This window comes from Symphalangus syndactylus, chromosome 13 (assembly GCF_028878055.3).
Source record: "Symphalangus syndactylus isolate Jambi chromosome 13, NHGRI_mSymSyn1-v2.1_pri, whole genome shotgun sequence".
Taxonomy (NCBI): Eukaryota; Metazoa; Chordata; class Mammalia; order Primates; family Hylobatidae; genus Symphalangus; species Symphalangus syndactylus.
The window spans coordinates 122365010-122377933 of record NC_072435.2 but is presented as its reverse complement, the minus strand read 5'-3'; the positions used below and the strand labels follow the sequence as shown (position 1 = coordinate 122377933).

Sequence of the window (12924 nt, the reverse complement as noted above, 5' to 3'; positions counted from 1 at the left end):
GAATCCTACCAGCCTCTATTTTCTAGGCCAGGTCATTTCTCTAATGCCTCCCCACTGAGTGTTTTACTTTTTCAAGTTGTATTAAAATAGATGACTTAATGTTCACTCAGAATTTTTCCAAAGGGAACCGCTGACAAGGACATTGAACTCCCCTTGCATATTCAGCTGCCCACAGCTACCCAGTGATCCCTGGCTCCTCTAATCTGCATATGAAAGAGACCAAGGCAGAAGCAAGGAAAGTAGGGAAGGGCCCTCTTGCTCCTCGTCTAAGCACTGAATGTGCTCCTGTGAGGGCAAGGGCATCTGGGGCTTGGGCACCGATCACCATATTTTGACCTTGTGCGAACTCCTCTTTCCTGGCCCAGACAAGGGCTTCACAAGGTGAGGACCCTGCTCTCGGCCTTGGCTACTACTGAATCCACCTTTGAAAAAATCATAACAGAAAATTATGATGGTGAAAGAGATCTGACCTAACTCACTCCATCTTGCATCCAACTTCCAAGCTGTCATCGTTCATTCCTGGGCATATGCCAAATTAAATTTAGGAGAAATTTAGTTTATAGTTCAACTTTAAAACAGAGACCACGGCAGCCCTTTCCCGTAACAAACCCTCTTCCTGCCTGGGCACTGGGCTACCTTTGCAAGACTAACAAATTAGCCACAGGATTCAAAATTATGATTTAGGGGTTATGCAGCTAGAGGCTACAAGATTCTGACCCTTTCCAAATTGCTCCTGGGGATAACATCACTATTGTAAAACCTAAGATGAGTGCTTGAGATATTTTGCAGGCCTTGTTCTTGATGGATCCACTGGTAAGACCCAGATCTATAAACTGGCTGGTCTGGTCTTATGGCCCTCACCCGGAAACTGACTCAGCACAGGAGGACAGCTTCAATTCCTTAAGATTTCATCTCAGCCCAACCAACCAGTACTCGCCACTTTCCAACCCCCTACCCACCAAGTTATCCTTAAAAACTCTGACCCCCGGATTTTCTGGGAGACTGATTTGAGGCATAATAAAACTCCAGTATTCCCATACAGCTGGCTATGCATGAATTAAACTCTTTCTCTATTGCAATTCCTCTGTCGTGGTAAATTGGTTCTGTCTAAGCTTCGGACAACAACCCTTCAGACAGTAAGTTACACTACAGGATGTGGAACACAAGATGGTGGGCTCCGGTCCCTGCTCAGCTACTCACTCAAGTGTGTGAGGATCTCAGCTTCCACAGTAACCTGGAGTTTTAGTGGAGCATTCATTGACTAAAGTTGTGTTTGTTGAGCACGTACTGAGTACTCACAGAGCCTCTCCTCCAGGACCCCTTAGCTTAGTAGCAAAGAGAGATGTGAACAAGAGCAACAGTTGTCATGATTATCAATATGGGAACAGTCATAGCCTCCTCACTTTCTCCAAATAACAAGACAAGTCTTTCTTGCAAAGCCAGCTCCAAAGGTGACACTGCTCCTCTTCTGTGGCTTCTATTTCTGCTGCCCCCAATTCAGAATCTGGCCCCTCAGCCTTTGCATGGATGCAGGGAGTTGCAGCCAGAAATAAAGATCACTGTAGGCCCCACACTCTCCTGGGGCTTCTATCAGTGCCTTGATGAGGCCATTATTAGTCATGGGAAAGGCCCCCTCGCAGGTGTTGATGGCATTTGTGTTCAAATTTTAGTACTGTTGCAACAATTACTTAAAAGAAGGGGAAAAAACAAGAGAAAAAGAAAAGAGAGAGCTGAAAATGAAGATGTCTATTTAAAAAAAATCTCAATTTTTATTCAACCAGATTTTGTAGTAGCAAAAAGTAAGCTGAAAATGTAAGGTCCAGGCACTTTATTTCCCAGTACTTTACAGCCAAAAGATATTCATTTTCTGAAATATGCCTATGCCTGTTACTTCCACTCATAAGCCAACTCTAAGAACTTAGGAATTATAACAGAGAGCAAGATAATTTCTATTATGAAAAAGCAAAGAAAAATCCAAAATCATGACTTGCAAGCTTGTTTGTGATAGTAAAGATTATTCAGTCATCCCAAATTCCACATAATGTAATAAAAATGGCTGTGAGTTGACACTTGATGGAAACGTATACATTTAATTAGATTCATTAAATTCACATCTGGATTCCAATAACACGGGTCTAGGGGAAACATGCTTATTTTCCAAATCTTATTCTTTAAACCAGCTTCATTTGAATGTAAAGTCTTTTAAAAAAAATCTCGGTCATTTTAATATTGAAATTAATATGAAAAACAAGTAATTTTGTATAACAATTTCCAGAAAGCCCTTCATACCTAATGTGCTTGTAGCTATGAATGTAAAATAGCATTCTACAATTTCATCAGCTCAATGAGCAGAGCAGATTTAAATGCATGCATAATTATTTTACATAGTACACCTGGTAGCTCTGATTTCTCACACTGGGGTTACTTAATTTTCTTTCCTTTGTTTTCAATTTAGGATGGGTTTATTAGGATGTAATCCCGTCATAAATCGAGGAGCATCTGTATATCACTTTGGGTTTCTAATGTAGATTGCATTTCCCTATATAATTCTAAGTCTAGCCATATAAGCATTTTTAAATTTAAGTGTAAAGTATGTTGGAAACATTACACCAATGAAAGAGGAGACTTCAATCTGATGATGTCATATATTCTCATAGACACCATGGCTTTTTAATGAATTACCAAATGTAGTTCAGAGATTGCAAAAGGGCAATTTTCAGATAAAATCCTCCCTATATTTTTCTCTTCAAATGCTCTGTGTTTAAATTTAATTTTAATTAATTACCAACAATTTGTAATAGTGGGGTCTCAGGTAAACATTAATATTTTAGCCTCCTCTGCTTTTATTAGAAGATTTGCTCACTCTTGGCCTGAGTTCCTACTGGGCAACAATCAGCCACAGCTGAGAGTGCACCTTTCTACCCTGCAGGGGCTTCTGGGTTCGGCATGGTCCCTGTGGTTTCCCACACCTCACACTTCATCACTTGCTGTTCACTCCGGTATTGGAGTTTATCACCCTAAGAAGATTTTAAAACTTATTGTGCTAGGCTATAATCTGGGCTCATCCAGGACCAAACCCAATGCACAGTGTGCCTATATGCTGATTCCTACAGTAATTTATAGCATAGAATGTTTGAAGAATGTGGAAGTGTTATGAATTTTCTTTTCCATTGATACCAATAAAACCAGAAGCAGAAGCTGCTGCCCAGTTTCTTTCTTTCTTTTTTTTTTTTTTTGAGATGGAGTCTCACTCCCAGGCTGGAGTACAGTGGTGCAATCTCTGCTTACTGCAACCTCTGTCTCCTGGGCTCAGGTGATTCTCCTGCCTCAACCTCCTGAGTACCTGGGATTACAGGGATGCACCACAACACTCTGCTATTTTTGTATTTTAAGTAGGGAGGGGGTTTCATCATGTTGGTCAGGCTGGTCTCAAACTCCTGACCTCAGGTGATCCACCCACATTGGCCTCTCAAAGTGCTGGGATTATAGGCGTGAGCCACCGCAGGATCAGCTGAGGTCAGAAGTTCAAGACCAGCCTGGCCAACATGGGAAAATCCCATCTCTATAAAAAATGTAGGTGGCACGAGCCTGTAATCCAAGCTATTCGGGAGACTGAGGCACAAGGATCCTGGGAGGTGGAGGTTGCAGTGAGGCGAGATCACGCCACTGCACTCCAGCCTGGGTGACAGAGAAAGACTGTATCCAAAAAAAAAGGAATTGAACTCAAGTGCCTGGAAGGAAGTGTTGTCTAAAGGGAAAGGACATGGAAACATTGGGAGTGTTGTGAAACATTATTAAAGTCTCACTCTGATTGAGGTTTGCCCAGAGTATTATTTTAAAACACAAACTGATGTGCCTACCTGGCATTCTATCTAACACAGTTACTGTGTACGATGCATATTTGTCCTACTGTGGGGGCACTCAACATATTTTGAATACTGTTCCTATGTCTCAGTAATTTCCTACTTCATGGACATCTACATACATTTATTCTGCACCTTTAATATGCTCAGTATAGTGTTAAATCCTTAATGAGCTCAATGCCAGTCAAGAACTAGTCCCTAGCAGGAAATCCTCGACCAGGTAACGGCTTCTAGATATTGCTTTATGCCATCAGATTAGCCACAAATACTGCTCCCATCATAAGCAGCTGCTTCTGAAAACAAAAATTATACCTGGTATAATGGTTAAGAATGCAAACTCTGGAGTTAGACTGCCTTGGCTTACATTTCAACTTTAATGGCTTAATGACTCATCTCTGTGTCTCAGTTTCTTCTTCTGTAAAATGGGACGACATTAAAACTTACTTCACAGGCTTGGTGGGAGGGTTGGGTCTAATAATGCTTGGACATCACTGTTTCTGTCCTGGAGCAATAACAAAGAAGCAATAACAAGCTGCACAGTATTGTCAGTGAAGGGCTGGGAGCATGTGTCTGGTCCGTTTACAGAATGAAATGCAACCAGGGCGAGTACAGAATGAGGGAATATTGGAAAATGTGCACGCGTGTGCCTGTAAAACCAAAATGAGATGCAGAAAGATCTCAGGAGTGGGCCAGTGTGGGCAGGGAGGAGCTGCAGGGAATCCTTTAGCAACAGTCTTTACTGGCTGTAATTTCTCTTTGTGTTTTTAATTATGATAGACACAGGCTTCCTTCTGGACCAGAGGTAAAAATGGGACTGGAATACAGGCAGTATACCAGTGCAGATGTAACACATCCTTGGATCTGAGAGCATTTGCTCATCTTTTAAAGCCTCCTTTGGGAGAAGTTCTACTTCCAGAAACAAAGGAATTAAAGAGAATGCGCCATTTTTGTTGAGACAGGGAAGAAGAGCAGAGTTTACTGAGGTCTTTGTGTCCTTTCATGAGTAGACATGACTTACTGTGTGTGAAACTTGATCTCTGTAGATGGACTGAAATCGCCAGATAAGGACACATTGGTCTTTCTTAGAGATGCCATCCTCGTGTTAAATAGAAAAAGCAGTGAGATTAATTGAGGCAAAAATATGTATGTGAGCCTTTATATTTTATATTTAGCGTTCTGACCAAAATGAATATAAAATGACAGCTTCTTCCTTGGCGATATCTGAGCATTTGGATCATTTCCTTCTAACCTGTGTCTCCTCTTTATTCCAGAGCCAGGTCTGCACTTCTGTTTGAAGCTCCTCAACAGTGGAAGTTTGGAGGGAGGGATTTCTAGCCAGAAGAAATAACATGAATGAAGGTATGGCTACACAGACCACCAAGAAGTAAGGAGAAAAACCATCGTGGAAGTTACAGCCTTCGTCTCTAACATGTTCCAAGGTTGCATCTCTTTTTCGATAGAAGTAAAACAACAGTGATGAAAGTGTCAAAGGAATCCTTCAAAACGGCTTGATGCTTTGGAATTGAAAACATGCCACTTCAGGTTGCAACCCAGGGGACCCCGATTTCCTGCCAAGTTGAGTACAAGGTCTTCTTTTAGCATGGCAACTGCTTCCCAGGATGGTTTTGCAGAACTTTACAGCTCATTTGATCTTTGTTCTCACCCTGTCTTAATTATTATCTCTTTTAGCCGTGGTACTGAGCACAAAAATACCTCCATAAAACAAGGATATGTTGTTGTCCTGCAGATGCAATAGGAAAGTTTACACGCTGTTGTCTGCTTTCACTGATGTGTGAGATACACAGTTCGCACATGGAAGGAACACCCAATCATGTCGAAGAGAACGGCGGCCTCTCTCAGAAACAGATTTATTTTAAATGCTGTGTATCACAGGTTTCCATTGGATAGCAAACCCTTATGTCAGTATCAGCTTTATTAGCTGTCTACTGGTTATTTATGTATTTTTAGTGGAACTGAAGTGCCACAAACCTAATAATTTACACTGTTCTTCTTTTCATTATTTCTCTTTGGACAGCAAACTCATATTTAGCACTAATTCATCAGTTCCATCTTCTGATGGCCATTTCCCTACCCACTATATACTTACTTTACCGCATGAGTGCCTACTGCAACCATCATTATGCTTTTTGTTAATGGTATGCTCGTAAAAAAAAAAAAAATCGTCAAAATCATGTCATCAGTATCTGTGATAATTTCTAAGATAAGATAAAATAAAATGCATTGAAAATACAAACTAGGAATTTGTGTTTACTCTGTTGAGGTTCTGGGAGCATTCCTTATTATAATGGTTAATTCTATGTGTCAACTGGACTGGGTTAAGGGATGCCCAGATAGCTGGTAAAGCTTTAGCCCATAAGCACGAAAGGCAGTCTCAATCACCGTCAAGATGAATGTTGAGATCCCAAAAGAGCAAAATCCCTTAAGTCTAAAATTCCAAGAACCATGATCTGGAAGGATCGAAATTCTGAAAATATAAGTATGGGAAAATAATTTTAAAATAATTGCAAAGGCATTTATTTACATTTTAAAAATGGGATTTATTTAAGAAACATATTAAACCATGACAGAACACTGCATAGACCACTTTACATAATAAAACAGGCAATAATAACACACATATTTTTGCAAGCATAAACACTCAGACATACTAAGGATAGTTACAAGGGTAAGTGGTAATGAGAAGGTGAACCCTATTCATAAAGAAATGTGTACAAGTAATTTTCAGGGTTTTAGAATTGAGAAATTTAGACTTTAAGGATTTTGGTCTTAAGGAATTTTGACTTTAAGGATTTTGGTCTTCAGGAATTTTGACTTTTTAGGATTTCAACATTTGGGATGATAATGTTGGAGGCTGTATCTTTTGGAGACTGTATCTTAATTCTGTCTTAACTTTGGGATTATGATTGGCACCTACGTGGAGGAAAAGTTAAATATTAAATTTGAACTTAGTTGAACATGGACACAAGCAATGGTCACCAAGTCCTGGAATGGGTTGTGTGAGCCCCTTGAGGCATTCATCTAGTGCTGTTTCAGAAAAATCTCTATTTCAATCTATTCCTATATGTTAGTTATTGAAAAACAATAGACAATCGCAAAAACAGGTGGACCATTTTGCGTTCCTTGAGCCAAGTCACGAAAGGCCCTTGTGATTGGGCCTCATGCCCAACAACTTGTTACAAAAAGAGCTAGGGTCTCAGACTGCAGCAAAGCTTCATGAGACCTCTCCTTGTTTGTGCACGGACAAGTCGCCGACTCTGGATCCCAGGCTATTACTTCCCAGTCTGGTGGTGAATCTTCAATAGTCTGGTGAGTATAAATATATACATGTATATACACACACACACATATATATATATATATATTTTTTTTTTCCCTTCTCCCCCTCCCATTGAAATTTCCTTCTTATATCATTTGCTTATTATATCTCAATTGCCATTTACGTGGAATAAAGCTTGTTTACCCTTAAAGGTATTGTGTCTGTGCCTTTGCTTCTCCCCTTGCCCGTTTCCCACACAGAACAATCTAACAGATCTATCTTCACCACTATGAGTGGGCATTATCTAATCTGTTGAGGATCTGAATAGAATAAAGAGGCCAAGAAAGAGTAACTTTTCTCTTTTTCTTCTGGAACTGGAACATCTGTTTTATCCTGCCCTAAGACATTGGAAGTATCCGTTTTTGGGACTTCCTACTACAGGATTTATACCAGTGGCCCAGTTCTCAGTCCATTGGACTTAGATGGAGAATAACACCCCGCCTTACTTCTCAGGCCTTCAGACTCAGACTAAATCTTACCACTGATTTCCTGTTTTTTCAGCTTGCAGATGATGCATTCTAGGATTTCTCAACCTCTATAATTGCGTAAGTGAATTCTCATAATAAATATCCTCTTAAATCTATACATCTATATCTATATCATCTATCTATCTATCTATCTATCTATCTATCTATCTATCTATCTATCATCTATCTATCTATCTATCTATCCATCCGTCTATCATATTGGTTCTGTTTCCCTGAAGAACCATTAATACTTTATTTACTATAAGATTCACTATGTTATGATGGACACTGTCTTATGTCTTATGTATCTTAAGTGTCTTATGACGGACCCTTATGATGGACACTTTCTCTGGCACCATCCTTCTGCTTCTCCTTCTTCATCTTTCTTTACCACACAGACTGAGAGTAAAAATACTTTGCAGATCCTCTTGCAACTAAGCATCATGTGACCTAGTTAAAGCCATTTATGAACATTTTTAGGGAAAGCAGCTCTATTCAAATTAAAAGCAAAGGTTTATGAGAATAAGCCTGTTGGTGGTATCCTCTTTTACCTCCTTGGAGTATAAATGTAAAGTGTGGTGATAGAGCAGCTATTTCATGCCCACACCACAGGAGTCACCTGCTGAAGCTGGTGAAAGCAGAGAGAAGGAGGCTGGGCGCTTGAATACAATATGAACCACCGCGGCATGAACGGCCAATATCTAGACTTCTTTTTTCGTAAAACCACAACTCTTTTATATATTTATAGTATTTAATCAGGATTTATGTTAGCTGGAGTTGAAAACAAAATCTCATGTTACCTCCTCCTCATTGAAAGCCTTGTACTTAATTCTCTCAATAAAGCATTTTCTAGGCCGGGCGGGGTGGCTCACGCCTGTAATCCCAGCACTTTGTGAGGCCGAGGCGGGTGGATCACCAGAAATCGGGAATTTGAGACCAGCCTGATCAACATGGAGAAATCCCATCTCTACTAAAAAAAAAAAAAAATACAAAATTAGCCGGGTGTGGTGGCACACGCCTGTAGTCCCAGCTACTCAGGAGGCTGAGGCAGGAGAATCACCTGAACCCGGGAGGCGAAGGTGGCTGTGAGCCGAGTTCGCGCCATTGCACTCCAGCCTGGGCAACAAGAGGAAAACTCTGTCTCAAAAAAAAAAGGGGGGATTTTCTAAAATCGACACTTTCCTAATTACGCCTCTCTATGGCACCTGGAAAACTCCACTTCCCACCAATAAACACAGATACAGCAGTGTATGGTGGAAAGATAACGAGCTTGAGTCCGGTTGCCATAGGTTGAATCTTGATTCAGCCGCTCCTAGTTAAAGCCAGATGCAGCGCTTCTCGCGATGCAGATATGGCTTCCTGCCAAGATTGTGTGAAGTTGCTTTATTTCTCTGTTGTTCTGTGTCTGTGATGTCATACGCCATGGAGAGATCAAGGATAATTTAAAAACTCCAGTGCACTGAGCATTCAGTCTTGCTCTTCTAATCTTCAGGCAGGAAGTTTTTCTTCTTGCGATTTAGCTCAGAAGATAGGAGCTTCCATGTGGGAACACATTCCTGGGGAAACTAGTTGGATAGTGCCCACAGCTGTGGCTCTCTGTTTTTCTTTTCCTACTCAGAGCATTGTACTGGAAATTAGGGATTATTATACCAGAGCTAATAACACTCTACAGCCGCATGTGAACTGCTAGCCTGTTGGAACTACCTTGCAAATAGTCTATGATTAAGAAATTAAGAAAATACCCATGTGAGTTTAGCTAATCTAAGCCTATGCCAGATGATAGTTTTGAAAAACAGCATTAAATTGTCATGGGCCAATTGTTTCCACAATTTTGTCAAATAACGGTTTTCGATTAGCCTGAGCCAGTAAAAATAACCTCCTTATAAAAAATGTATGTGATTAATAAAAGATGAGCATTTTAAATTTAGTTCCCCTTGCTCTTCCAAATCCTAATTACAATTATTTCTTGTAATCATGCAAAAATTTTATTTTCAAAAAAGTAATCACAAAGTAAACAAGCCAATCTTGTTTAACAATAATACTGACAATATTATTTTTTTCCAGTTGTGGTTTGCAAACATTTAATTTAGATAAACTTTGTCCCAGGTTTTACCAATAATTGAATTTGTAAAACAGAATGATATGCCACCTCCTTATCACCTATTTTAAAGAGTCTCTGCATATTACCTATCACTTTTTCTGGAAAATATCATGGTTTCCTCATTGATGTGTTAGGAGGTTTGGATGATGGTGAACAGATACCACCCAGGAACAAAAGCACACATCTTTTGTGTCATCTTTTAAAATTTCTTATTTGTAGTAAAAAACATAAAGAAAGCCATTAGTATGTATAGAATAAATAGTTTGAGTTTAATAAACTGCCTTCTAAATTATTTGATAATTTTTTAAACATTGCAATTGTTTGGCTAGATGCAGTGGTACCTTTGTATCTTTTGATTGTGATGTTATTCACGTTATACAATTCACCTATTTCAAGTGTACAACTCAGTATTTTCACAGAGCTATACAACCATCACCACAAGCAATTTTTAAGCATTTTCATTAACCCCAAAATAGATTTTATACACATCAACCATCACTCCTCCACCCCAAAGCTCTAGAAAATTTACCTTCTGTATTAGGGCATTTTCACATTGCTGATAAAGACATACCTGAGACTGGGCATTTTACAAAAGAAAGAGGTTTATTGGACTTACAGTTCCACATGGCTGGGGAGGGTCCACAATCATGGCAGAAGGCAAGGAGCAGCAAGTCAAGTCTTACATGGATGGCAGCAGGCAAGAAGAGAAAGCTTGTGCAGGGAAACTCCCCCTTCTAGAACCATCAGATCTTCTGAGACCCACCCACTATTATGAGAACAGCATAGGAAGGACCTGCCCCCATGATTCCATCACCTCCCACCAGGTCCCTCCCTCAATAAGTGGGAATTCAAGATGAGATTTGGGTGGGGACACAGTCAAACCATATCACCTCCCAACCCCATAAAGCTCTAGGAAATGACTAATCTACTTTCTGTCTCTACATGTTTACCTGTTCTGAACATTTTATGTAAATGGAATATATGTAAGTTCACTTTTGTGACTAGCTTCTTTTAATTGGCATAATATTTTTAAGGTTCATCCATGTTGAATCAAAACTTTATTCCTTTTAATGGCTGAATATTATTCTATTATATGGATAAACTACTTTCAAAATATCCACTTATCGTTGACATTTGGGTGGTTTCCATTTGGGGCTATTGTTAGTAATGGTGTCATGAACATTAATGCACAGGTTGTTGTGTGGGTGTCCTCATTTCTCTTGGGTGGAATTGTGTGGAGTGGAATTGCTAAGACATATTGTACCTGTATCTTAAATATTTTGAGAAATTGCCAAGCTGTTTCCAAGGTGACTGCACCACCACTTTACATTTCCACCAGTAATGAATGAGTGCTGAAATGTTTCCACTTCCTCACTAAGCACTTGGCATTATTTGTGGACTTCACTTCTTTCCCATTGATCTACATGTCTAATCTTATGAAAGTACTATACTGTCTTGATTACTGTAGCTTTGTACTAAGCTTTGGAATCAAGAAGTCTTTGATTCCAAACTTTGTTTTTTTTCTGTATTTTTTTTGTATTGTTTTTGTCTGTATTTTTTTTTTTCTGTATTGTTTTTGTCTATTCTGGTTCCTTGCATTTCCATATACAATCATGCACTGTGTAAAAGACATGTGAGTCATCAGACTGTGTATATAAAGGCGGTCCCATAACATTACAATGGAGCTGAAAAATTCCTATCACCTAGTCACATTGTAGCCCTCGTAAGTCACAGTACAATGTGCTACTCACATGGTGTTTGTGGTGATGCTAGATACTGTGCTGCCAGTCATATAAAAGTATATAGCATAGCATAGTGCAGGAATGTCCTAGGCCTTCATGTTCACCCACCACTCACTCACTGACTCACCCAGAGCAACTTCCTGTCCTGCAAGCTTCATTCATGCTTTCATTCATGCTAAGTGGCCTAGACCTAGACATTTTAAAAATCTTTTATGCTGTGCTTTTACTGAAGATTTTCTATGTTTAGATACACAAATAATTACCATCGTGTTCTAATTCCTACAGTATTCAATACTATTACTTTCCAACAGTAACGTGCTGTACAGGTTTGTAGCCTGCGAGCTATAGGATATACTACATAGCCTAGGTGTGTGGTAGGCTCTGCCATCCAGGTTTGTGTAAGTACGCTCTATCATGTTCACACAATAACAAAATTGCCTAAGGGAGCATTTGTCAGGACATATCTACTTCTTTAAGTGATGCCTGGCTGTACATATAACCATTAGCTTGTTAATTTCTGCAGAGAAATCACCTGGGTTTTGATAGTGATTGTCTTCAGTCTGTAGATCAATCTAGGAAGTATTGCCATCTTACCATATCAAGTATTTTGATCCATGAGCATGGGATATCTTTGTATTGATTTATGTCTTCTATAGTTTCCTTTTTTCTATTTTAATATGTATTAGTATTTGAAAAAGTAAATTTTGAATTTGAAAAAGTAAAAATTGCTATTATAAATTATGGAAAAAAGATTAATAGCATATGTCTCATATAGTGACTTCTTGATGCTCATCTGTAAACCCAGAAAATGTATATATCTGATTTTAGAAAATAGTATTTAGATCACTTACAGGGGTTTATAATTAAAGAAAATTAGTTTTAATATTGCAAAATAAACACTTTGTCAGAAAAGGTAGATTTGACTTGGTGTACTGAGTGGTTTTACATCTGCAAAGGTAACTTTATTGTTCATACAAGTGGCTGCTCTTGTGCCCATGTTGGGGGTGTAGGGATGGATGCTGCCCAGGGTACCAGTGGGCTGACTTTGTTACTGGCCAACACAGGTGCCCTGTTCTATTGCCTCGGCTCTCCAGCTCTGAGGGCTTCCTTCTACTTTCCAAAGGAGTTAGTGGAACTAGCCATAGCTTCTTACGAAAAAGCAGAACTAGATCTGTAAATAGTTATCCTTCTGCGTGAAAATGTCAGTATTCAGTTAAGAACAAAACAAAATGACAAATCATGCATTTCAAATAAAGGATATCTTCAAGTTATTAATAAAAACGTTGGGAGGGACTGGATGAGGAGGATGACAAAATAATAAGTGGTAGAATTAATATTTATCAAATGCTTACAATAACGTTATTTTAATGAATTGTCTTATCTATCTTATTGCAGTTTAATTATTTACTCCATT

The 12924-nt window shown here is 39.1% G+C and overlaps 1 long non-coding RNA gene across 1 annotated transcript in view; it reads right to left on the bottom strand.

Annotated features, from left to right (window-relative positions):
• The window catches only part of LOC129460872 (uncharacterized), a 30891-nt gene extending 20441 nt beyond the window's left edge, over positions 1–10450 (bottom strand). The window contains exon 1 of the long non-coding RNA XR_008650322.1: positions 10385–10450. This is a non-coding gene — a long non-coding RNA (uncharacterized lncRNA). The remainder of the gene's footprint in view (positions 1–10384) is intronic.
• Positions 10451–12924: the final 2474 nt, after the last annotated feature.